This window comes from Dermacentor variabilis, chromosome 5 (genome assembly GCF_050947875.1).
Source record: "Dermacentor variabilis isolate Ectoservices chromosome 5, ASM5094787v1, whole genome shotgun sequence".
Classification (NCBI taxonomy): Eukaryota; Metazoa; Arthropoda; class Arachnida; order Ixodida; family Ixodidae; genus Dermacentor; species Dermacentor variabilis.
In genome coordinates, this window is record NC_134572.1 from 4,652,501 (window position 1) to 4,680,086 (window position 27,586).

The 27,586-nt window shown below is 50.2% G+C and overlaps 1 long non-coding RNA gene across 1 annotated transcript in view; it reads left to right on the forward strand.

Moving 5' to 3' along the window:
- The first annotated feature begins 11,375 nt into the window (after positions 1-11,375).
- LOC142582189 (uncharacterized) overlaps positions 11,376-27,586 on the forward strand; it is a 42,138-nt gene continuing 25,927 nt past the window's right edge. The window contains exon 1 of the long non-coding RNA XR_012828389.1: positions 11,376-11,898. This is a non-coding gene — a long non-coding RNA (uncharacterized LOC142582189). The remainder of the gene's footprint in view (positions 11,899-27,586) is intronic.

Consider the following 27,586-nt stretch of genomic DNA (forward strand, 5'->3'; position numbering starts at 1 on the left):
ATTTCGGTGCCCCCGCCTTACAGAAGAAAAGAAAATACATTGTTGCGGTGGAGCGAATTGTCGCATGGTGCAAGTTCGATTTTGTTACTTCTTACTTTGCGGAAAGTAATGGGCGACGGGACGCTTCAGTTGCCGAATACGTTTATTATATCATTGCGATAGAAATTATATGGACACACCAGGCGCATTCCTTCCGTCGCCGTCGCCCTCATGTTTCGTATAAAGTCCAAGGGTGATCGTGACCGCGCGCTGCATGCTGTATGTGCGAGTGAAAGCGTAAGGGGGGAAGTGGAACGGGTGAGCCGACGATGGTGACTCAGTCTTGTGTGCGCAAAGGAGAAAAGCGGTGAGCAAGCGCACCGCCTTCCGTCGCGCGCGATACATCGGGGGGAGTGGATGGAATGGGGGCGGAATCTAGGATTCTGTGAATCTATGATGGCGCAATGTTTATTTGGCTTGTTTGACGCATTATATACAGTTACTTTTTCTTACATACATAGACTCGTTGACTTATACGTATACTTAAATTTCTTATTGCGAGGTTTTGTGTATACATGCAGTGAACTTTGTTTCCAGTGACGCTTTTTTGTCCTTTATCAAGCTGTGTTTTTGCATTTGCATATCCCATTGTATCTTTGCATTTCTGATGTAGGAGGGCGAGTCAAATGAAAGTGAGCCTACCCTAACCGCGCTATAATGGTTCGGTTCCTTATCTGCGAGGCATGCGCGTAGGAGAGCGACATGTCTCATTTACAAAGGTGAAACGCAGGTGTGAGGATAAATGTTCTTTAATGCTCTCATACACTGGGTTGAATATGGTTGCGCGATATAATGGGCACTTCAAAAGTTGAACTGCTGGGTGTCGCGAAGTTTTTGACAGCTGAAGTTGTTTTCCAAAAAGAAATTAATTGCCGTATGGCTGCCGTGTACGTTGAACATTGCATTTCATTGGCCACTGTGAAGAGTTGGAGCAAACGGTTCAAAGAAGGACGGGAAAGTTGAAAAGACATTCCAAGACCGGGCCAAAACCATCGTGCAATCAACCCCCACACAATTTCAAAGGTTGATGAGCTGATGAGACAAGAACGGAGGATAAGCATCGATGAACTGGCAGACCGTCTGAACATCAGTCACGGTTCGGTTCACGCCATAATCCATGAACACCTCGGTTATCGGCTCTTGTGTGCGCAATGGATCGCCAATGTTTTGATCCACCGCGAGAAGACGGAGAAGTTTCACGCTGCCTTGACTCATCTGATCCGGTAGCACAATGAGGATGACGACTTCTTTTTTTGCAATTGTGATCGGGGACGAACCATGGTGCCACTACTACGAGCCTGAAATACGACAGTGGAAACATTCGAATTTGCCACGCCAAAAGAAAACAAAGGCCGTCATTTCCGCCGGAAAGGTGTTGACTTTTTTTTTTTATCGTCAGGGGCCATTACTGATAGAATTTGCTAAATCTTGAGAGACTATCAATTGTTTCCGATATTGTGAAACGCCGAAACACCTGCACCTGCAGGTGTTTAAAATAAACTACTTAAAGGAGTGAAACACAACCCTGAGGTGGTGTGCGGGGGCTGAGAGTATGTCAGGACAGTTGAGGTTTACTTACCAACTGTTGAGAGATAATCTCACTTGTGACAAAGTTCAGGCCTCACACCAATGAGATTGCTATGATATTATAGAAATTGCTTTTATTCGAAAATATTCTCTTCTATATGCATCTCCTTTTTATTCGTATTTCAGGATGTGCGACTCGATTTGCAATGGTTTTAACCATTTTCTTAAAAAATATTTTATTCGCTGAGCATTTTACTAACTCCACCCTTCCGTTCTCTGTTTGAATCAGATAAACATTAGTCCTTACTATTCAAACTGTATTAAGTCGTTTTTTATTTATTTTCAACCGTCTTTTCAACCCGTCTTGGCATAAGACGAAGTTCTGTGTCACTCAGGGAAAACCTGGAAAACTCGGGGAATTTGGAAATGTCAACTTGGGTAGACACCCTGATATATCATGCGAAGGTTGTGGGTTCGCTCCCCACCTGCGCAAGTTGTTTTTTCATCCACTTTCGTTTCCATTAATTTATTGTTTCTTCATTTACTTGTTTAAGTACAACAATTTCCCCTATGTTGTCCTTGGTGTCAGTGTTTGTTGGCTTCTTATGATATGACTAATAAAAATCGGGGCCCTCATCAGTTAACCCCCTTTCTTCACAGTAACACGCACGCACATTATATATATATATATATATATATATATATATATATATATATATATATATATATATTCATTCGTTGACTGTGTACGACGTGGGGTGCTGACAGGCGCTGGCCGCGTCTACCCAACTGACTCAGAGCCAAGTTGACCGAACGAATGCACACACCTTTATTGGACAACCATATATATATATATATATATATATATATATATATATATATATATATATATATATATATATAGAACGCATGGCTCGTAGCGCCCTCTACATCTCTCCCCCGAGATATGCACACAAGAAACACCAAACACTTCACAAGTCAAGTCTTCTCGGAGTCTTGACTCGACGCCCAAACCTGGTGACTCTCACTCCACAATCATTGGATACTTGTAGTGTTGCTGTTGCCATGACGTCTGTTACCGCGGTCTGCTCTTCGTGCTCCTCGCGGTTTTCACTCCGAGCTGGCTCATCGTTGTGTCCGAATAGGGCACTATATGCATCCTATTGCGCACAAGCACCGCGTTGGGTGTTTCCACGACGTACGAGCGTGGCTTGGAGGCTGGGCTAGAACACACGCCGTATCCTTGAGGTCTCGAATCCATACCGTATCTCCCGGCTGCAGCGGAGGAAGGATGGTCGCAGCATGACGGCGATCGAAGTCTTTCTTCTGCCGCGTTCTCAGCTCTTCGGTTCCAGGCGGTCCACTGTCTTGGGAAGCCTGGTCTGTGAGCCAACAGTAGCTGCGCTGGGCTGAACCCTGTGACGCCTAGCTGCAGTCTCTCTGTACGACAGAAGAGCCAGAAAAGGATCGTCTGCTTTCGCAAAAAATTCTTTGATCGTACGCACCATCCTTTCAACTTCCCCGTTTGACTGCGGGTAGTTAGGACTTGAGGTGATGTGTTGAAAGCCATAGCGCTTCGCAAAAGCTGCAAAAGCATGTGAAGCAAATTGCGGTTCATTATCACTTTGTACTACTGCGGGAATGCCAAAACGAGCAAAAATGCTTTTGACTGCATTGATGACTGCATCAGAGTTCGTGCTTCGCATGTAGGTGACTTCAAGGTAGCGAGAACGATAATCAACTACTAGTGGGTGGTTGTGTCCCTTGTAAATAAACAAAAAATAAGTCCATTCCTACTTCTTGCGACGGTTGTTCTGGAGTCTTCGTTACCACCAATGGCTCACTTCATCGCGCTCTTGTGACTGGACACTGTCTGCAGCGAGTGACTCTGTCCCGTATTTGCTGCGAAAGTTCATACCACCACATGGAATCCAGGGCCCTTAGGCGGCATCGGCCTTCATGGATAAGTTCAAGCGTATCCTTTTGCAGCAAAGCCTGGATGACAAAGCGGTTACCTTTTAGCAGGATGCCGTTGCACAAAGAGAGATCACTTCGATGGCTCCATTACTTCTTGATATACTCCGGAAGCCTGTCTCGACGAGGCCAGCCGTGAGTGCAGTAATTGACGAGCTGGTTGCATTCCCAGTCCAGTTCTTGGTGCCTGCGAACATCATCATCTACAGTAACCAGCTTCGTACGTCTGTAACCGTAGCAACTTGAAATTCCACAAACTCCTCTGCCATATCCACCGGACTGATCGACGGCTTCTGATCCGGAGCCCTTGAAAGAGTATCCGCAGTGGCTAGCTGTTTGCCAGGAATGGAGACCACGTTAAACTGGTAGCGCATAAGTTTGTTGCGAAATCTTTGAATACGTGGGAGCATCGTGTCCAAGTCAGCGTTTCCAAGTAGTGTTATCAGCGGCTGGTAATCGGTTTCTACCGTGAAGTTTAGGCTACGCACTTATTGGTCAAAACGGTACACTGCCCATGCTACCGCCAGCGCTTCTTTCTCTGTTTGGCTGTAGCGCTGTTCCGCTTCAGCAAGCGACTTGGACGCGAACGCTACCGCGCGTCGCTCGCCTGATGGTTGTTCCTGCAGGAGAACCGTCCCCAATCCAAATCAGCTCGCGTCGCATGAGACAATGGTATTACGACCGGGATGATACTTAGTGACGCACAGGTCCGAGGTGAGCATCGCTTTTACCCAATTAAAAGCGGCTTCTTGAGGCGGTCCCCATTGCCATGCATTTTGCTCGCCTAGCAAGGCGCGAATAGGGGCGGTTGCGTGCGAAAGGTTGGGCAGGGAGCGGCCAATATAATTAGCCATGCCGAGGAGTCGCTTAACCCCAGCGACGTGATTCGAGTCTGCTGGGAGTTGGCAAGATACCGTTGGCGGTGATCACCACATCCAGAAACTCTACTTTGTCTTGACCGGAGCAGCATTTTGACTTGTTGAGTTTAACTCCGACTGTCTTCAGAGGTTCAAGAACCTCCACAAGTCGCTTGTCTTGCTCTTCTCGATCTTTGCTAAAAAAAACCAGGATGTCGTCTATCATGTTGACGACGTTTGGTTGCCCCTCCAGAATTCGAGCCATTTCTCTCTGAAAATATTCCGGTGGTGAAGTCAAGACAAAAGGTAGACGACAGTAGCAGTAGCGTCCAAATGGTGTGATGAATGTGGTATACTCTTGGCATTCTTGGGACAATCGCACTTGGCGAAATCCTGCTGTCGCTTCCAGCTTCGAGAACACTTTGGCGTCGCCAATTTGCCCTAGCACCCTTTCGACCGTAGGGAGCACATGCTTTTCATGGAGAACTTATTCGTTGAGCTTCGTTAAGCCCGCACATATTCGGATGCCGTCGGATGCTTTCGGTACTGCGACCAGAATGACGCTGGCGTCGGCTTCGTAATGTGCCTGATGACACTTTGTTTTTCCATCTGGTCCAGCTCCTGCTTTACCTGGTTGTACCGAGAAATGGGAATTCTGTGAGGTACCCTGAAGGCAAATGGCCTGGCATTTGGCTTGAGTCGGATAGTGTACTCCTCTCCTGCGGTACCAGGCCCTTCGAAGATGCCCTGCCCAGGGGTTGCGTCGCTTGCAGAGCTGGCTTGCTTTACAGGTCGCTGTGTGGCATCGATGAACTTCACGACTCCCAACGCGAGGATAGCAGGGTAGCCTACAGAGGTGTAGACTGCGAAGACATGACATATACTGACTGTACACCCAGGTGTGGCTCTTCCACTCCAACGTTGCTGTGAGTTGACCTGTTACTTTCAAAGGACAATTTCCTGGACCGGTGACATGACCCTCCGGTTTTTCGAGACGCGACGGTACTCCTGAAAAAGTGCTTGGAACGACGGTAACTTCCTCTCCTGAGTCGACATTGAACTTGAGTGGGACTCCATTCACGTGGACCCAAACAAACAGCCTTTGCCTCATGACTGCTCTTGACAGCATACATCTCGATGGCATGTGACTGTAGACTTTGCGGGCATTGTTTGGCTAAGCAAGCTACTTCGAAGTGTCCTTTCTTTTTGCAAAACTTGCAAACAGCTTTGCTGGCAGGACAAAATTTACGCTGACGCTCTTCTCGTCCGCAGTAGTGACACGATCTATGCGCGCCGGCGAGGAGCGTTTCTCTTGGTCCCGACGCTTGACTGCCTGACTGTCTTCTCGTTGGCCTGTGTTTCGCTACATCGACGGCGACTGTCCCGGATAACTGGCTTTCTCGTTCACGTTTTTGTCGTTCGGCATCTTCGTGCAGCCAGGCATGCAGGAGCACTTTATCAAGCGTCAAGCCGGAAGCGCGGCAGAGTTGTTCCGATAACCTGCTGTCCAACAAACAAACGATAAATCGGTCTCGAACGAGCCTGTCCTCGATGGACGCTGAGCCGTAGTTGCATCTTTTTACCATGTTTCGCAACGCGGAATAAAAAGCATCGACGCTTTCGTCTCCTTGCTGCGTCCGCTTGTGAAAGCGATAACCCTCGTGAACTTCGTTTAGCTGGTGCACGAAATGCGAGGTGAACTAGAGGGAGCGAAGGGTGGCCGCTCCTATATGTATATATATATATATATATTGAACGCATGGCACGTAGCGCCCTCTACAGACTACTACTAACCCTCGTAGTGGGTATGTGCCAGTGACACCAGCATGTGACGGATCCGGGGCATCGGTCTTGTGATGCTTGCATCTGGGTCGTTGGCAGGACTTGAACTACTGGTTAGTTCGCGCAGGTCTCCGCGGCCCGGATGCCTGGTAAGTGCACTGCGGCCATCTTACTTGGGAAAACGTTTCACATTAGGAGCGTGCTTTCTGACATGCGCTGGGTCGTTACCAGTTTGTAGCACGTAATTAAGAGGCTGCGGAAAACTCGGAAAGGCGTAGAATGCTTGTGAAATGGCGACAACTGTTAGCATGCATTTTGTTACCCGCCACTGCAACGGTACAACGGCCTTGGCGCTCTGCTAAAGAGAACGAGGTTGCAGGTTCGGCTTTCTACTATTTGTGCAGAGGAACAACAACTTTACACCACCTGTGTAGAGGAAGTTCGTCCGAATAATTCAATCTCGTCGTGAGCGCATACTCGATAAAAAAAAACGGACTGAGTGGCGGCTTATTTTGCGTCAGTGTCTGCACGGTTAATTGCGCCCATAATGCAGATAGAAGAGAATTACGTTTCCGTACGGCAACGTTTGGGGACGCTTCCAGAGTGCGAGAGGCCTAAATGAGTCGACATAACATGACGTCTTCACTGTTCATGTATGAACGCGAGATTCAAAAATTGAATGTTTGTCTTTGTTCTTTCACTGACAAATTAAAGGATCCTCAAATAAATAAACATAGACGTTTCAAACAGTTCACAATATAGACCAATTAGTATTTCCGTTTAATGGTATTGCTTTCATTTTCCTGCTCTTGATTGTGAAGATGTCTTACGTACACTCTAAACCGTTTCCTGACTACTGAGTAGAATGGGAAGCATTGCGCTATTGTTGGCTCAATTTGTCAAGATATTCTTAGAACATAAATGTACGTATTAGTAATATTGTTAGAGTTTAATCAAACATTTTCTAGGAACCGCGGGGTCAAGCAGGAGGCAAAAAAAAGGGGGGGGGGGTGCGAGCAGAACTATGTAAATAGAATACGTATATGGTCCCGATAAGCTCGTTTGTATAATCTCTACTGGTATGTTACGAACGTGAAAAGCATTTAAATTTTTTTATTTATATACCATGGCTACATTTCAAAAGCTGCACCTCCGTTGGGCGCAGGAAGAGTATACTATATCCTCATGTTAGCGATATGGTATAAACTGCATTTCTTTGCATAAACGCAGATATGAAGATCGAACTACGTCAAGTACAATTGCCACGTTGCTCACTGCCTCCTGGATTTCCACGCCATCTCGAGGAATTCTAAACACACTTCAAGGTTGCTATTCGCCGTCTATGACACTGCAGACGTCTGTAGCTCGGTGTCCCATTTCTCGAAGGCGGATGACAAGAATATGAGTAAACCACTCCCGTACAGTGCCACATACACCGGTCTTCATATCCTGGATGAATATTTTGAGTAATCGCTTCCGATATATGTAAATAGAGGCCGTCCCACATAACTTGAGCCAAGAATTTGAGAAATGAAAGGCGCGTCGGAAGTGAATTGAACCGAACGCATACTATTCGCATTAGCATATAGAAACTCAGATTTTTTTGTTTTCCCCATAACTCGCCAATTAAGTTTATTTACCCAACATTTTAATTATTGACTAAGGACCCCAAGGATGATGCACAGATTTGTAGAGCACCTTCAGAAACCACCGATCGAGTTGTTTCCTTTACGATACGTCTCACGTAGTCCTTTTTTTCCGGGTTGCAAGGAAAGCTCGCGAAATATGAAAAAAGCCACGTGACGGAGCGCTTGCGCTGGGGTATCGTGCTGCTCTCAAGCGTGTGTTCGCTGAACGAGGTCGGCCAGTACCGTCTTGGTCGGCTCCCGTCGGATGACGGCGAAAATGCATGCTGCTGGCCGAGCGCTGCCGATGTGATAAAGAACGCCCTGCTGCTTCCGCGTCGCCAGTCACGATGCAGCCGACCTTGTTCACCGAACGCACGCTTGAGAGCAGCACAATACCACTGCGCAAACGCTCCGTCACGTGTTCTTTTTTTTTTCATATGGCTGGACACTTGGGCGTCTCGCGCACATACGACCGTGTACGCCGTCGCTTCTTTTGGCCGGGTCTCGCTCGCTCCGTGCGGCGCTACGTTGCCGCTTGTGAGCCCTGTCAGCGCCGGAAGAAGCCCTCCACACCTCCAGCTGGATGTCTTCAGCCGATCGACATCCCACCGGAACCCTTTTTCCGTGTTGGTCTAGACCTTCTTGGACCGTTCCCTCTCTCGGGCTCCGGCAATAAATGGGTCGCCGTCGCTACTGATTATGCTACGCGGTACGCAATCACCAGAGCCCTCCCGACAAGTTGTGCTACTGACGTTGCTGACTTTCTGCTCTATGACATCATTTTAGTGCACGGTGCCCCGCGCCAATTACTCACTGACCGTGGCCGCAGCTTTCTGTCGGCAGTCGTCGAGGACATTCTCCACTCCTGCTCGACTAAGCACAAGTTCAGCACGTCCTACCACCCACAGACCAACGGCCTCACGGAGCGCCTCAACCGGACCATCACCGACATGCTATCCAAGTACGTCGCGACCGACCACCACGACTGGGATCTTCACTTACCATATGTGACGTTCGCGTATAATTCATCGCGTCACGACACCGCCGGCTATTCGCCATTCTATCTCCTATATGGCCGAGAACCCGCGTTGCCCTTGGACACATTGTTGCCCTCGGCCACACGTTCAACCACTGAATACGCCCGCGACGCGATCGCACACGCCGACCACGCGCGCCAGCTCGCCCGCACCCGTCTCGAGGCCTCGCAGGAGCATCAGAGACGCCTCTATGATTGCCACCATCGCGACGTACAATTTACTCCGGGTTCTCTGGTGCTTCTCTGGACCCCCATTCGACGTGTGGGCCTTTCCGAAAAGCTGCTGTCTCGCTACACTGGCCCATACCGTGTGGTGCGACAAGTGACCGATGTCACGTATGAAGTCGTCCCCGCCGATCTGTCAGCGTCATCGTCGGCTGCAAGTGACATCGTTCACGTGGCGAGACTAAAGCCATATCACACACCTTTCGCCGCGGATGTGTAGATTCAGCACCGGGACGGCGCTTCTACTGCCGGGGGTGATGCTACGGAACAGCCGCCACAGTGTGGCTGCACTGAGGAGAAGGAAGACGACGTGGCCACCGCTTGATATAGCGTCGCCATCATTGCCACCGCTTGTCTGCGTGTAAATATATTGTAGACTCGTACGTCAGCTACACGTAACAATATATATATATATATATATATATATATATATATATATATATATATATATATATATGTCTGTGTGTGTTTGAGAGAGAGAGAGAGAGACTTGATTCGCTTTCGTTCGTCACGCCCGCTGTTCTCGACAGTTCCCCATTGGCGCAAGAACGGCAAGTATAGGTCAATGAGCAAAACCATATTTCTATAGCGTTTTGAATTCGCTCGTTTCTTTTTTGTCGGATTATTTATCTCTGCCATCTTTTAGCATTAACTAGGCGCCGAAACGTCGACGCAGATTTTGCACCTGGCTCCTCCGCAGCTGGGAAGCCGGTGCTCAGCCCTGCGGGTTCCCCCATGAGTTCGAGCAGCGACTCGTCGTTCTCCGAGACGTCAAGTTCGTCGTCGGAATGCTTCGACACGACGAGCACGACGTCGACGTCCTTCTCGGACCAGGAGGACGGCGCGGTGTTCGTGGCCGCGGGACGCCTCGTCAACCGCCGCTCGGTCAGCAACAACCGGCCTCCCAGGCGCGTGCGCCTTGGACCAGACCAGGAGAGCACCGTCAGCTACCTCGAGGCTCGTTACGTTTACTGCGCCCAGATCGCGCCATAGGGCATTTGATGCACGTGCGCGGTTCTTTTTTCTTTTTCTTGCTCACAGGTTCACTTGTTATCAAATAATTTATTTTCTCATGTGACTGTCTCTTCTTGTGTACGCTTTCGTGTACGCATATTGAAAAACGTACCCAAGGGCATTAAGCGTGCGCATGCATCTTCCATTGGGGGGGTAGGTAAAAAACTGTAGCTTGTTGCCACCCCCCCCCCCACCCACCAAAAAAAAATTCCAGGCTGCGCCACTGTATATTTAAATGTTAGATCTTCGAAATGGAAAACGATAACGTCCGCAAAAATATGTTGTTCTTTTCAAGGCACGTATAGGCATAACAACATCGAAGGCGCTAACAAAAATGAATAATGAGAATTTATAGTTCTAGAACGCTTGCACATTGTGTCATGACCTATATTTTAAGCAAAAGCCTGATCTGTTTTGACGAATGCTGAGCGATGAGAGTATATATCTGGTAGACAGCTCAATGCCGTGCCCAGCAAAAGGCAAAAGTAACCACCGCAGGCGCACTTTGGTCGTGAATGTGCAATATGCTTGGAGAGAGCATTCCCTTCCTCGTTTTCATGGGAACTTTGATAAGAACAGATACAGAAACCTATATACATACGAATGACTTGAAGCTGGCGTCTCTCGTCGGAAGCACGTATACGTCTGTGAGCATGCAGGCGTCTTCTTTGATGGCTGTCTGAGCGAGAGCCCCCTTCTGTCTTCAAGGACCGACGTGACATTGCAAGACGTGCCGAGGACAGCAACGATCAATGAGATTATAGACATGCGTCCTTTCCGCAAGCAACGAATACAGCGCCTAATTCCCACTACTCTCTGCAGAGAAGTTGTTTTGGCCCAACTGGCTTTGAGTTGTGCAGCCCTGAGCTACAGAAGAGAGATCTGCAGTCTAGTATAGATTCGCGAATTCCGTCAGCAGCAACCAATTTTGTCGTTAAAATGACAGCACCGCGCCTACGCGACCGAGATTCTCGGTGCCTAACGATAGTTCGCCGATTTTCCTCTGGTTTGTTGCCACTTGATCATTATTTACATTCTAACTGCACTTTCCAGCTATATTTATTGGAATTAGCCTGCACTTCCTTCGCCTTCAGTGGCTTTTGGCATGTTCGTTGATTCGCTTAAGTACTTCCCTATTTAATGCAATGTCACAGCCGCACGGCATGGTCGCTGAACTTGAGTGGATATAGGTATATCGAATGGTCTCTTGAACATTATATGTTAGCCGTCAGATCTCCTGTACCCGGGCGTGTTCATCGTTTTGATGATCGCTATGCCAACTGTATATGCATTTCACACTCCAGTTGATGATATTGATGCTTGGCTGGCCGATACGGCTAAATATGTTCTCAGACCAGTTGTTTCAATTCGGAAAAAAAGAAAGAAGCGGTTGCGCTGTGCAGGAACCGCAGCAACGTCTCTGGAATATTATATGTAATCGAGATCAGTATACATGCGGAGATGCAGCACGGCCTCATTCGCCTGATGACGTGCCTCGCAGCGAAATCAGGCGTCGAGCCGGGCTTGCTCTTTGGCTGTCTGTCTCGTACAGGCAGGATCGGGCTCACATCCGTGTGTCGTCCGTAAACCGAATGGGAACGCAAGCGACGTCCGGTACGTCGATTGCTTGATTCTTTACGTCAGCAGTGTGAACCAAGAATTAAGCAGCCCGTCTAGCCGCACCACAGGCAGGCTTGAGCCAACTGTGTACGCGTCCTATGCAGGCTCTCGACGAAGAGGAGGAAGACAGCTCGGGGACGCCCAAGGAAAGATGCAGCATCTGCCTGGTGGCCTACCGTGAGACTGACACGCTCAAGTACGTAATTGCGAGGGTTGTCCCATATATGATTGTGCTCTGTTTGTACCCGAAGTTTGTACACAACAAAAGCGAACGTACTCACCTAGCGGTGCGCGACGAGGGTACTGACCACTCTGGAGAGTCGTGGGATCGGAAAAGGATTTAATCGGGAAAAAAATGAGCGTATACGGTGCCTTCTTTGGGACAGCTCCATTTTCTGTCGCGGCCAGTGACACTTTGCCGCGCAACACTTCGTCACCGGCCTCGTCGCAGTGCGCAGCCAACTTAATCGGGACTACCTATGACAATTCTCGCTGTGCTTTGTCTACCTTCGCGTCAGGTGTATTGTTCTTTCACCATACCGATCACATCTCCTGGGCGAGCACGTATCTGGCGTGTTATATCGCGATTTATTAAAAAAACAAAAACATTCCACATTCTGTCGCCAAGGGACGGAGAAGTATTCTTTGCGCTTAGATGTAGTGTCGATCAAAAGAGTAAACGGACCACGGCTTAGGTGGCCAGAGCGGCTGCGGGGCCACACCGGGGTGCTGCTGTGGGGCGCTTGCATTGCCCAGGGGGCGCAGCGAAAATTGTGCTAAAAAGCGCCCTCTGTCATGAACTGGGTAGTACCAAGCTCGGCCGTCTGCTTCGGAAAGCACGTTTACAATATGGACCCGCCACTTTCGGTTTTGTTGTTCCACGGCTTGCAGCGAATACCGGACGCCGAATATTTTTTCAGGGGTGGCACGCTGCGTAAAGGCAATAAATTATGCAACGCCGAATACGTGTACGCCGTTCAAGAAATAAACGGCGAAGTTTTAGCGCGGTGTCAATCGCAAGTGAAGCGAGTCGCGTACGAAGTTGAACTTCAGGTAAGGTTTGCACGCTGCTTGATTCAGGCGCACAAACGCGAGGAAATGCTTGCTATAAATGAATTCACAGCAGCGATAAGCAGGCATCATGTGTACGGAACTGCTCGAGCGCACGACGGTACGCGCCACGACGGCAGCGGTCTTTCGACATGCCGCGAAACGGCGGGCCTCCTGCAATCTTTGTTGACTGCATGCCGCGCTAGACAAGTAGTTATGCCTGCACTGTAGTAGCGGCCATCTATCTCTTTAGCAACTGATAAATAACTGATACAATGCATATGAGCTCGCAGTAGCGTATGTGCGAATCGCGCTGCAGCGCGAGCTCGTGCGTTGCTCGCTTGATGTACCTTTTAATGACAGGGCTCGAACATCGATGTGCTGCAATAATACTACCTTGCTGCGCAGCCTGAACGTGCTGGCTTGAGGTCAAGGATGAGCACATTTAACTCTAACCTGTGCTGCTCGTAGTGGGGTAATTGTCACCGAATCAGCCCTACCATTTGTGCTCATTACAATTATTCAATTATAGGGTTTTTACGTGCCAAAACCACTTTCTGATTATGAGACACGCCGTAGTGGAGGTCTCCGGAAATTTCGATCACCTGGGGTTCTTTAACGTGCACCCAAATCTAAGTACACGGGTGTTTCCACATTTCACCCCCATCGAAATGCGGCCGCCGTAACCGGGATTCGATCCCGCGATTTCGTGCTCAGCAGTCCAACACCATAGCCACTGAGCAACCACGGCGGGTATTTGTGCTCATTTGCACAGACCTGGTCACTTCACCACTTCGCACCGGCCGAATGGTTAATTGTCGCTGTGGCCGGGTCTCGAATCATGAATCACCAGCCATGCCTGCTGCTATGGTGGTCTGCCATCGGGACTGTAGGTGCAAAAGACCGAATTTTAGAACGCAGATAATCAAGCAAGCTTCAAGACAGGCGAAGCAGTCAGCATTGCGCCAAGTTTCGCTTACCCAGCGCGACGAACTGCAGCTATCCAGTGCACCCGACGCTCCGCTTCGTGAGGCCTTGAAGTAAAACAGTAGAAGCTGATGCTGGGATTCAGGTCTAGAATTCTTGTTCATCGCAGCCCACGACTTAGAAGTAACGACGGTGACGCTTTTTCGAGGCTGAGCTAGGTCTATCCGGATTGGCGTCGCCGATTCCTTCTGCTCTCAGCATTACGTTTCACGGAGGGTCTGTTTTCGGCTGCGGCGTGCTCGCAGCGTGGTCGGCGGTGTCTGTGAGAAGTGACGAGCCTCCTCGCACTCGCAACAGGGCAGAAAAAAGCGCGAATCGACGCAAAACTCGGGCTAGAAACGTGCTTCGCCACAGCCAGGGCTCAATACTACCCAAGCTGGTACTACCTAGATAACGTTTCGCGCGCCGCCACCAGGCGCCGCTACTATACCTCAAACTCCAGCGCAAGACGCCCATCTCGCTCTGCGCGCTGACAACGAGAGTGCCCCGGGCACGGTGTACGAATGTACTGAGGTGTTGACACTGCGCCCGCCGGCGCGTCCATAGTATGTTCGGCCGCGGCGGGGCGCACCCTGTAGTTCTACTGCGCGACGACAGATGGTGCCGCGACCAGTGGGCTCATAAAGCCCCCTAAACTTCGTAAAGTAGTACCACGCTTTGAAGAATGCCGCCTCCCCCTCGAGCGCTCTGGCCGAAGCCAACGCCGCGTCGCTATTGGCCTAATTGCATCACGTGGCCCCTTGCGCCGGCTTCGTTTGTTTACATTCACGCTTCAGTGCCATTTTTGCTCGAGAAGCGGCGCTTGTTGGCGCCATTCCTTCCGTTCCTATTCTGTGTTGTTTTGATTTTGCGAACGCCTTGAAGGATGTTTTGTGGCAAGTGCGACGTCGCTTCACGTCATTGTCTGCGACCATGACCTGCTGCGCGTTCGGATGCCAGTATAGTTTTAGCAAAGGCAAGAATCTGTTCGCGATACCGTCCGGCAAGCGCGACGGGTTAAGAAGAAAGGCATGGCTTCACCGAATCTAAAACCCCTTAAACTTCGTAAAGTAGTGACACTCTCCTCCTCCGTCTTCACTTCTCCTCGTTTCTCCTCTCTTTCAAGCTCCCTTCTCGACCGTGGCGCCGCCTACGATGCTCGAGTGCAGCAGACGACCTTTCGCAGAGTGAATGCGTTGGGCGTTCACGTTGGCTTTCCAGCTCCGCGTAACTTCGTGTACAGCATAAAATTTCTAGTCGGATGATTATACAAATTCAGTAACGGCAGCTTTTGTTTCATTTTTTTATAACTATTTCTTTAAAAAAGTATCTGAAGGAATGTTAACGCTGTGCGCTGACGACTGCGAATGTATCGCGCGCCCTACAATTAGGTACGCAACATTTGTCAAGGGCGTGTCGCAAGATCTTGTTGCGAATGGTTGTAAATAACAGGTTTACGATTTGAATGACAACATCTTGACTTCCAGCAAGTCCTCAGCCTAAAGAATCTGCGCCGCCCTTACCATGTGAATTCGCGGCGCGTATCAGCTATGACGTACAAAGGCTGACGGAGATCACTGCTCTGAAGGTTCGAAAGTGTGTTACAAGCTACAGTGCCGCTAACGAGCGTGCTTGCCAATCTAGGCGCGCGCAAATGCTCAAAGGTGCGCGCTGGTGTTATTATGGTTCTCGTGTCTCAACGTCGGCAGAAATACCGCGGCCAATCATCGAATCGGGACTCTGCGTACACAAGAAAATAAAATAAGTTTTTAGCATTCGTGCGCGAAGCGGGAGCGCGATAACAATGCTTGACTAAATCTCAAACAAGACCACTGTGGGCTTCAGTAATTGTTTTCAGGTTAATAACTTATCACGAATAACACTTCATCGTGCGTTGGTTCGTCCGTTTACTAAAGACGTACTTGTCGCGAACCGAGCTGCACTGAGGTGCATGCGTTGAGGACGATTGCACTCAATCCGAAGTAACATTTGCGAGACATGACTTTATTAGTGAAGTCATGATCGCGCAAAGAATCCCCCCGCCATGACGCGGCCGAAATTGCGGCAAGTGATATGATGTTTTATCTATAGGTCAACATGATATGAAACGGCACACGAGTTGCAAGTTAACAGTTTATTTTCAGCATAGATGCATTACAGATTTGCCTTTGCAGTCACAAAAGACGTGTGCACCATTTGTTGTCTCATTGCGTAAATAAACGCACCAGTCTAAGAGTCCTACAACAAACACGTCTCAATTAGGCAGAGTGACTGTGGAAACTAATAGTGGAATGAACGAGCAAGCGAACGACTATACGAGCGCGCGAACTAAACGAACGACTAAACGAGCGGGCTAACGAACGAGCAAACGACTAAGCACGAACGACGACTAAACCAGCCAGCGAACGGGCGGGCGACCGCACGTTTTCTTTGCAAGTGCTTGCCCGCCGCATCTTAAGCTTCGCACACTTTAAAGCTCACGCGAATTAGCAAATACGTCTCAATTACCTATGATGCTGTCGTTCGGCGACGAACGCACCTCGTAATATGGTTTCGGGAGAGCACGCACGCTTTTCATCGGTGCCTCTGTATCGCAAATCTACCGGGCGACCGCCGACGAGGAACACGAACACCTGAGGCAAACAAAGCTATTCTATCCAAAGCAGGCTAGTGAGTAACCACAAAAGGCAGACAGCTGCTCTCCTGAGGCGCTTTCATGATCGAGACTGAAATTTTGTCGAAAGGACTGCGCTGAATCATAAAAATTTCGTAATCATGTTATCGCACGCAACTCAAGCGTGCGATAAGGCTTGAGTTCCGGCTTGAGTTCGCGTGCCCGCGAACTCAAGCCGGTTGGCGTACAAAACGATTAAGCGCACCAAATACGACCAACACGACCACGTAGTGCGTATATAAACAAAGCAGACGTTGCGTAAAATTTGTGTTAAAGCGTGCGTACAAATGACAACATGCACAGTGAACTGTACAAAATCTACTACGTTATTGCCCGCAGCACAATACGCTAGCCTGGCACATACTATACTCTGAGAGACTCACAACTTACCTCGCATAGTCGCGCGGAGAAAGTTGGTCGGAAGTTCACCCTCCCGATTCGGTTAAAGCCCCTTAAACTTCGTAAAGTAGTGCCACGCTTTGAAGAATGCCGCCTCCACCTCGAGCGCTCTGGCCGAAGCCAACGCCGCGTCGCTGTTGGCCTAATTGCATCACGTGGCCCCTTGCGCCGGCTTCGTTTGTTTACATTCACGCTTCAGTGCCATTTTTGCTCGAGAAGCGGCGCTTGTTGGCGCCATTCCTTCCGTTCCTATTCTGTGTTGTTTTGATTTTGCGAACGCCTTGAAGGATGTTTTGTGGCAAGTGCGACGTCGCTTCACGTCATTGTCTGCGACCATGACCTGCTGCGCGTTCGGATGCCAGTATAGTTTTAGCAAAGGCAAGAATCTGTTCGCGATACCGTCCGGCAAGCGCGACGGGTTAAGAAGAAAGACATGGCTTCACCGAATCGGGAGGGAGAAACGAGAAGTGAAGGCGGAGGAGGAGAGTGTCACTACTTTACAAAGTTTAAGGGGTTTTATGGGACCGTATTTCACAGCGCCCTCTACGTCGGCTGTGGCCACGCCCCCTCTCCTGGCTCGCTACCGCCGAACATACTGTGGCCGAGAGCGGGCGGCGCTCTCGCACGCTGCGAGGGGAGTGTCAACACCTCTCTGTATACTTCTTACGCCGTGGCCCCGGGTGACGCCACACTTCGCCCGCACTCTCACGCGGGGCCTCATCACGCTTGATAAGTTTCTCGTGCACCGTTCGGTTGCTCTGCTGCTGACGGTCGGGACCATGCATCGCCGGTAGTCATGTACGCGGTGCTGTCGTGTAGTAGCGGCCGGCTGCAGGGCATCAAACCGCGGCACTGAGAAGGAACGAAGACTCACTCTGGGTTGTTGTTTTGCTTATATTCACCTTATCTTTCATATTAGTGCATGTCCAGTGGCGTAGCTAGGTCGTCTGGCACCCGGGGCCCATAGGTGTTCTGTCACCCCCCCCCCCCCCGAGTGTTGTCGAGGAAGGCGAGGATATCAACAATTTCCGGGTGTCTTCAGACGTATATGACACCCCCGCCCCCCACCCCTGGCCCCTTGCACCCGGGGCCCACGGCCTCCCGGCCACCGCCGTTGCTACGCCACTGTGCATGTCGCCGGCGTCTAGCGCTGCTCGAATTTAGGCAACATCGCGCAAGTAGCCGCAACGGCGGCTACGGTGACGCGCGCTTTTTCATGGCGGCGCGATAAGTGGGAAACGTTGCGTGGACGTCCCAACCTGTAGCGGCGGCGCTCTCGATGCTAAGGCGAGTAAGCCAAGTCATCGCGGTCGACGGCAACTTTCCACCGCACTGAGGACGTCTTGAAGCCGTGGAATGCTTCCGTGAACAAACTTTCACGACTGAGTAGTTATTCCGATTCGTCTTCCCAATTCCTGGTCGTACTTTTGTAAAGTTTCATAACGGCCTACGCATTGTAGTAGCTAATTAAATCAATTTTCAGAGGCGTCGCTGATATAAATATAAAACCCACTGCTAGATACAATGAAAGAAACGTAATCTCGACAGAAAAGCCGTGCCTGCAGTAAGCGTTGGCGCCTGTAACTTTTTGATGGGGTGTACGGTAGCGCGATTAAAAGACGGGACAAAAGAACACACACAGGGCACACACGCAGCGCTAATAAAAGAGCCCGATGTATTAGAAATAAAGTTCACGAGGGTTGCAATGTGGGCTTGTTGGTAATGCATCTTGAAGGGGTGTACGGTGGCGTGATTAAAAGACGTCTTTTAATCGCGCTGCCGTACACCCCTTCAAGATGCCATTACCAACAAGCCCACATTGCAACCCGCCTGTAACTTATCGCGCCGGCCTGAAAGAGCGCGCGTCACCGTAGACGCCATTGCGGCTACTAGCGCAATGTTGCCTAAAATCGAGCAGCGGTAGACGCCGGCGACATATGAAAGATAAGGTGAATATAGGCAAAACAATCAGATCGCGCTGCCGATCTCAGTGTCGCGGTTTGATGTCCGGCTGCCATCCGCTACTGTGGGATAGGGCATTGTGCTAGACTACCGGCAATGCACGGTCACCTTCGTCACGACCGTCAGCACCAGAGCAACCGAACGGCGCACTCGACATTTATCAAGCGTGACAAGACCCCGCGTGAGAGCGAGGGCCAAGCCTCATAGAGTTACTATACTGGCTCTAGAGGACAAGTTACGCATAGGGCCCATGCATTGAAATCGGGAACCGCAAGAGCACCGCCATGTTGCTACGCGCTGAGGTTGCCAACTCCTGAGAGGCTTGCTAGACTTGGTGACACTAATCAGTTTTAATCTGGAAACCATACCAGCGTATGGCGTAGCAGCATGGCGTCTCTCTTGTAGTGTGGTGATGTACGTACGTGCAACCGTGTGTTTGGGGCTTTATAAGTTGGTTCTGTTGGGAACTCGGCGCTGACGCCCGTTGTTGCACCTGGGTCGCAAGCCCCAAGGGTAGCGTTGGCCTGGCGGCCTGGGGCACAACTGGAAGCATCCGAAGGTCCCGGCAAAGCATGAGTCGACTGGTAACAACAAAACAACTTGTTTATTCTAACATCGCAAAGAGTTGGCGGTCAGGTCGACCGAAGTAGAGAGACGGGAGAGCACGTTGCTCAACAGAAGAAATCGGAGCCTCTCTTGGCGTCCGGGGGCAGCTGCTTTTATACTCTCGCAGTTGAGGGCAAGAAGGAACCCCTCTATAGACGAGCACGTGACTGTGCCGCTCGGGCACGTTGGGATGAGAAGGTGGCGCATACGTCGTGCCGGCGCCGCTCGGACCTCCTCGCTTCACAGTTGGGGGAGCTCCCCTCCCCGGCTGCCGCGCTTTGACAAGCGTGGGCACCAACATGCACATACACACACACACGCACACGAAGACACGTGGCATTGGAACATGCCTGGACGCGCTTGGCGGGGAGGCGTAGCGGCGGCGCCGAACGGGCCAAAATGTCTGCCGCTTTGAACGAAGCCCCGGCGTCCGTTGCATCCGCGCCGGCTATACCGCGCGTCGTAGGCGAAACGTAACAGACCGCCCCGCCGGGGGAAGGAGATCCCGATGGTCAGGGGACTGCATCCGCTGTCCGGAGGGATGTCGCTCGATGATGCTCATAACCGAAGTCGGGCGTCCCTCGACGTTTCTTGAGCGCAGCGCACAGAGAAGGCCTCGTTCTCTCGTTCAGGTTCGCACAGGACACTGCAAAGTGACTTCGGGAGAGTTCACATTTTTGTTCTCGTTCCCGGCAAGCGTTAGAACTACGCTGAAACTCAACCGCTCAGTCAGTAAGCACGGCACAACCCTCACTAAGCCCTGCCAGGCTCTTTCCCCTTTTATACCACTGCCTAGTTCCTTACAGTAGTCTAGCAGCACTCAGAACGCGTCCACAAATTGGAAAATTGCACTAGAAAGCACATCATCACTTTGAAACACTAAACAAAAGCAATATGTTAAAAAATCCTGCCTCAGGAAGAAAAACATCAATAACAAACAATTTTGAGGCTGATTCCTACGTTAGGGGCTTCGACTTAAGCCATCGGCGTTACCGTTGAGACTCCCCTTTTTGTAACGCACCTCAAAGGAATATTGTTGCAAAGCGAGGCTCCAGCGCAGGAGGCGGCCATTTTTGGGAGAGATGGTCTGCAGCCATTGGAGAGGGCAGTGATCCGTCTCAATGATAAACCTTGAGCCGGCTAGATAGCATGACAATTTCTGAACGGCCCACACGAGACACGCACACTCTTTCTCGGTGGCGCTATACGCCTGCTCACGACTGGTCAGCTTACGACTAGCATACAGGACGGGATGTTCTACTTCTCCATTTTCCCGTTGGCACAGTACAACGCCCATGCCTCGCTCACTAGCATCGCACTGAACAACGAACCCTTTTGTATAGTCTGGCGATCGTAGCACAGGCTGGCTTGTTAGGGCACTCTTTAGGGCGCTAAAAGCTCTTTCCTTTGTCTCGTCCCATACGACTGTTTGGGGCTCTGTTTTTCTTAGAGCATCCGTCAGGGGAGCCGCGATATCAGAGTACCTGGGGATGTAGCTCTGATAGTAGCCGGCGACACCTAAGAACGACCGAATATCGGTCTTCGTGCGCGGTTGCGGGAAGTCTCGCACAGCGGCCACCTTTATTTCAGAGGGGCGGCGACGACCCTGACCAATCACGTGACCGAGGTAGACAACCTCGGCCTGTGCTAACTGGCACTTGGGAGCCTTGACTGTCAAGCCCGCTTCGCGCAGGCGGGTTAGCACTGCCCGCAAGTGTGCCATATGCTCAGACCAGGATGCGGAGCATATCGCTACGTCGTCTAGATACGGTAAAGCGAATTCTTGCTGTCCCCGCAACACTTTATCCATGAGGCTTGAAAAACAGTATGGCGCGTTCTTCAAACCAAAACTCAACACTTTAGGACGGAATGTTCCCATTGGTGAAATGAACGCCGCATACCTACTAGCCTCTTCTGTAAGTGGAACCTGCCAATAACCCCTGACAAGATCTAGGGTGGAAATAAACTGAGCGCTACTAACTTTCTCAAGGCGCTCCTCGATGTTAGGGATCGGATAAATTTGATCCTTAGTGATGGAATTAAGCCTGCGGTAGTCGACGCAAGGACGAGGTTCCTTGCCCGGTACCTCAACTAAAATCAAAGGGGAGGTATAATCACTCTCACCTGCCTCAATAACACCGAGCTGTAGCATTTTCTTTACCTCAGCCTCCATAATATCGCTCTGGCGGGGTGACACCCGGTACGCCTTGGATCGTACTGGCTCTGGGGAGGTAAGTTCTATGTCAAGAGTAAGGAGAGAAGTCCTACCAGGCCTCTCAGAGAACAGACCTTGAAACTCTTGTAAGAGCTGGTGTAGTTCGGTTTTCTGCTCAGGCGACAGCGGTGCTTTACTGATAAGGTCACTAATGACTTGACCGGTGTCTTCCCTGTTCGTCACTGAGCCTAGTCCCGGAAGCTCGACCGGAAGCTCTTTAGGAACGTTTACCATCATGCACACCACTGCTTCCCGTTGTTTATAGGGTTTGAGCAGATTACAGTGGTAAACTTGCTGTGCTTTCCGCTTTCCTGGCAGACTCACCACGTAGTTGACGTCCGACAGTTTTTGAACAATTCGTGCTGGGCCCTCCCACTGCACGTCTAGTTTGTTTTTTAGCGATGTGCGCAATATCATGACCTCATCGCCCACCTCAAAACGACGGGCCCTGGCTGTCCGATCATAATAAACCTTGGCCCTCTGCTGGGCCTTTGCCATTGCTTCACCTGACAACTCCTGTGCCCTTCTTAAGCGTTCGAGGAGCTTAAGCACGTACTCCACCACGACTGGGTCGTCGCCCCTGCCTTCCCACGATTCTCGAAGCATGCGAAGCGGAGATCGCAGCGAGCGACCGTACACCAGCTCAGCTGGCGAAAACCCCGTAGCCGCATGCGGCGCGGTCCGTAATGCAAACATCACCCCAGGCAGACACAGCTCCCAGTCAGTTTGATGTTCAAAACACAATGCTCTCAACACGCGCTTCATGACGGAGTGGAGCTTCTCAACGGAATTCGACTGTGGGTGGTACACTGAGCTGTGTAACAGCTTTACCCCACACCTTTCGAGAAAAGTTGTCGTCAAAGCGCTAGTAAACACTGTGCCCTGATCTGATTGGATTTCCGCAGGAAAACCAACTCGCGCAAATATGGACAGTAGTGCATTGACTATCTCAACTGAGCTGAGTTCTTTAAGCGGCACTGCTTCAGGGAACTTCGTCGCTGGGTAGATCACAGTCAAAATGTGTCTGTACCCCGTGGCTGTTACCGGCAGAGGTCCCACTGTATCAATAACGAGCCGTCTAAAAGGCTCCGTAATGATAGGTACCAACTTCAACGGCGCCCTCGATTTGTCCCCTGGTTTGCCCACCCGCTGACAGGTGTCACATGTCCTCACGAAATGGTCTGCGTCCCGAAAACACCCTGGCCAATAGTACTCTTGCAAGAGACGGTCCTTAGTTTTCTTAACTCCCAGGTGTCCGGACCACGAACCCCCGTGCGACAAGCGCAACAGATCCTGACGGTAGCACTGAGGCACGATCAGCTGATCGAACTCCACTCCCCTGCGGTCTAGATACTTCCGGTACAGGACCCCACCTCTTTCCACAAAGCGAGCATTTTTCTTGGCGATACCTTCCTTGACAATGCAGCGTATGTTTTCTAGGCTGCCATCCTTCTTTTGCTCGGCTATCAAAGCCGACCGGCTGACTTTTAGCAACCTATTAAGTCCGTCTGACGTAGGCGCGATGAGGAAATCTGTAGATAGCTCTTCTAACTTTCCCGTGTCGGGCATTTCCTCTCCAGTATCTGGCGCCTTCAACGCTACAGGCTCAATTTTATTCAGTTCGGGCGTGCTCTGAATATCGGCTTGCTGCGCCTCTGACCCTTTTTCATTGTTTGATAACGTCGGCCCCGCAACTACCGCCTTTGCAGCGAGCTCCCGAACCTTAGATCTGGTTAAGGCCTGAACGCTAGCCTCACCAAACAAAAGCCCCTTCTCGCGCAGGAGGTGATCGGACCTGTTCGAAAATAGGTACGGGTACTGGGGGGGCAGCATAGATGACACTGCCGCCTCCGTCTCAAGCGCTCCGAAAGGTCCTTCAATAAGCACTTTTGCTACGGGCAGACACACGCTATGAGCTTTCACGGCTTGCTTGATCCATGCGCACTCGCCCGTGAACATATGGGGTTCTACGTAAGAGGGGTGAACTACATCCATTGTAGCTGCGGAATCGCGAAGCACTCGGCACTCTTTCCCGTTCACGAGGAGGTCTCGCATGTAAGGCTCGAGAAGCTTCATATTCTCGTCAGTGCTGCATAATGACAAAAACACAACTTTTGGTGTTGTTTCCGGACACTGCGCCGAAAAGTGACCCGGCTTCTGGCACGTATAACAAACGCGCGCTTGCCTCGTCTCGAACCGCTTTCTGCGTTCGGCTTCGGCTGCCGCCGTCTCCTTAGGTTCGGTCGCACTGCTTTCACTCGCATCCGCGCTACGTGTGTTCCCCTTTGCTCTCATGGGTGTGAACTTTGGCCTCTCAAACTTCGAGCCAAATTCACCCTTTTGACCGTCCTTAGCTCCGCGAGCCCGACGCGTCACAAACTCCTCGGCTAGCTCAGCGGCTTTAGCCACCGTACAAACGTCTGGCCTATCCAAGACCCAGTACCGCACGTTCTCAGGTAACCGACTATAAAACTGTTCCAGCCCGAAGCACTGCAGAACTTTCTCGTGGTCACCAAACGCTTTCTCTTCTTTGAGCCACTCCTGCATGTTTGACATAAGCCTGTAGGCAAACTCTGTATATGACTCACTTTTGCCTTTCTCATTTTTCCGAAACTTCCGACGGAAAGCCTCCGCTGACAGCCTGTACTTCTTTAGCAGACTCGATTTCACTTTGTCGAAATCCTCTGCCTCCTCTCTATTCAAGCGAGCGACTACGTCGGCCGCCTCGCCGGGTAACAAAGTGAGCAAGCGCTGTGGCCACGTTTCCCGAGAGAACCCCTGCTTCTCGCACGTTCGCTCAAAGTTAACCAGGAACAAACCAATGTCCTCTCCAAGCTTAAACGGCCGCATCAGGTCAGTCATTTTGAACGATACTCGTTCTCCTGCACCGTGTGCCTGACTTCCATTACGAGCGCGTTCCATCTCTACCTCAAGACGCTTCATTTCCAAAGCGTGTTGACGGTCGCGCTCTTCTTTTTTCTCTTGTTGCTCTCGCTCTTTTTGTTCTTTAAGTTCGCGCTCCTGTTTCTCTTTTTGCTCTTTAAGTTCGCGCTCCTGTCTTTTTGCCCTCTCCTCAATGGTCTCAAGGCATTCCGACAGCTCGTCATCCTCAGCTTCTAACTCAAGAATAGCCCTTAGCAGTTCAGGTTTTCTGAGTTTGTCCGAGACATCCAGACCCAACTCTCTTGCAAGCTCCAGCAATTTCGGTTTGCGCAACGACTTCAAATCCATGGCTGCTCTGAATGCTGCTTTCTCTACTGCCTATTATTGTCTTGCCGCAATCTAACCCGGCAGCAACGACAACCACAATTACCAGCTCTGTTTCTGACACTAACAAAAGCCTGGCAAAACTCAGAAGAAAGTCCCGCACTCACCAAACCTCGCAGCCAAGAATTCAGTGCAGTCGTTCCGCTGCAGGCAACCAGTCATCACACAGGGCTCGTTGCACTGCTCCCGGATGGTCGTTGAGCTGCTCAGCATACAGTCAACTGCATATCTTCGCTGCTGGCCTCCGTTGTCGCGATCTCACCGCTGGCAGACAGTTGTTGGAATCGCACCGCTGGCACGAGTTGTTGGGAACTCGGCGCTGACGCCCGTTGTTGCACCTGGGTCGCAAGCCCCAAGGGTAGCGTTGGCCTGGCGGCCTGGGGCACAACTGGAAGCATCCGAAGGTCCCGGCAAAGCATGAGTCGACTGGTAACAACAAAACAACTTGTTTATTCTAACATCGCAAAGAGTTGGCGGTCAGGTCGACCGAAGTAGAGAGACGGGAGAGCACGTTGCTCAACAGAAGAAATCGGAGCCTCTCTTGGCGTCCGGGGGCAGCTGCTTTTATACTCTCGCAGTTGAGGGCAAGAAGGAACCCCTCTATAGACGAGCACGTGACTGTGCCGCTCGGGCACGTTGGGATGAGAAGGTGGCGCATACGTCGTGCCGGCGCCGCTCGGACCTCCTCGCTTCACAGTTGGGGGAGCTCCCCTCCCCGGCTGCCGCGCTTTGACAAGCGTGGGCACCAACATGCACATACACACACACACGCACACGAAGACACGTGGCATTGGAACATGCCTGGACGCGCTTGGCGGGGAGGCGTAGCGGCGGCGCCGAACGGGCCAAAATGTCTGCCGCTGTGAACGAAGCCCCGGCGTCCGTTGCATCCGCGCCGGCTATACCGCGCGTCGTAGGCGAAACGTAACAGTTCCTTATTCTATGTTGCGGGATGGTGTGGGTGTGGTCCATGTTGGCCGTACAGGTGGCAGTTGTGCAACCGAAGGATGATCCTGTTGAAGTTTCTGGCGGTATGCAGTTTTCAGCGGTCACGCCTGTTTGCAGGAGTGTCACTCGACGAGGCTACGAATTTGGAGCTCGAAGCTGTGGTCAGATTCCTCATTGGCGTTCCGTAATTCTCTTCGCACGGGTGTGGTATGTTGCAGAAGCCGCTGGGCGCTTTATTCGTTGCGGGGTGCTTTTCTCGTCGCGACGATCGTTTTTTTTTTTTACAAGTACTGATCGCCCTGGCGTGTGTACAAATACAAGTACGTCGCCCTGGCGTGTGTAGTAATATCAGTTGTATAAACTTAAAGCAATGGGTCTCGAGGAAGATGTTGGTACGTTTTTTCGTGCCGCCCTAATCCTATACCCCCACCCCCTACAAATACACATACATACCCCTTTTTTTTTCTATATGTATACATACACTTCCTTCTTACGACAGATTGACCAGTTCAAATTGTCAACTTGTCAATAACTGTCATAGGAATTACTTTAATAACCACAATTACACGATCGGGTTGTTTACTTTTATTTTATTGTAACACTGAGAACTACATAGAACCTTATTTTGTATATGTGAAAGAAGTAGGCCTTTTGCACATGTGGATATGAAACGCTTAATCCTACGTGCAATACACATACAATACACAGACAAGGCAGCTGCTACAACATGAACTGGATTGAGGGCTACACAACACGTACGTAACTAAAGGTGCAAAATATAGAGGGAAGCTTCAAAATACGCTCTGTAGCACTGCAAAGTATAACATGTTTGTGTACACTAAATGCTCAAAAAAGCAATGCATCAGTGTCCCATTTGCGATCAAGTTTATTATCAAGTTCAAGTTTACTGAAGTTTATTATGAGGATATGTACAACAGGAATCTGCTGACACACCCGCAGTCAAGATGGCTGTTCCAGGTGTGCTGGCTGCCTCAGCTTAAGAAAAGAAAGAAATTGGGCGAATGTCAACAGCAGCGCCACTGCTTTTTGCCTCTAACCTGCACGTGCCTCCGCGGCAACTTTGTTGGTGGAGTCTGCATGAGGGAGCTGCTGTGGCTAGGCGTAGGCATTGTCTAAGCAAAAAAAAAAAAGAAAGGCCATTCAAATGGGGAATTATGGAAATAAATGCAGTTATTATTTCTGTTCTTGCCTAAATGTTTTCAAAGATAGCGTCCAGAATACACCAGCACTTTGACTGCTTTTGCTTTTTACCTGCAGGTGTTGCTGTGACATCTTTAGTATGGCTGCGTGCAGCATTGTAACACTTGGTGGACGCATTTGAAGTGGTGGCCAAAAATATAAAGAATCATCCTTGTCTGCATGAATGCTTTCAATTTCTAAATGCAGGCGTAACTATCACTATTAGTGCAAGGCCCCCCACATCTATGCGGCAAGTGCCATATCTCGAAACTGAATTTTTCCTTTAGTGTTTCACAAGGTGTCTGATATGTCCACATTAAAGGTGACCCGTTTCTTTTTATTTATCTCAGTGTGGAGAGATCATTAAATTGTTTTTTTTTTGCGTGGCTTTTTTGGGTTTGTTTCTAAATTTATCAAGCAACAGTCTCATGATGCTCAAGTGACTCATGTAATGACAATCATCAGCTTTTGTTTTGCAGAAAAACAACGCATTTCCTGACCCATTGTTTGCTATCCCATTACTTGCATAATTTTGCAGAGTATTCTACCTACATTGACTTGCTTGACCTCCACTAAAGACTCTTGCATTTTGAAATA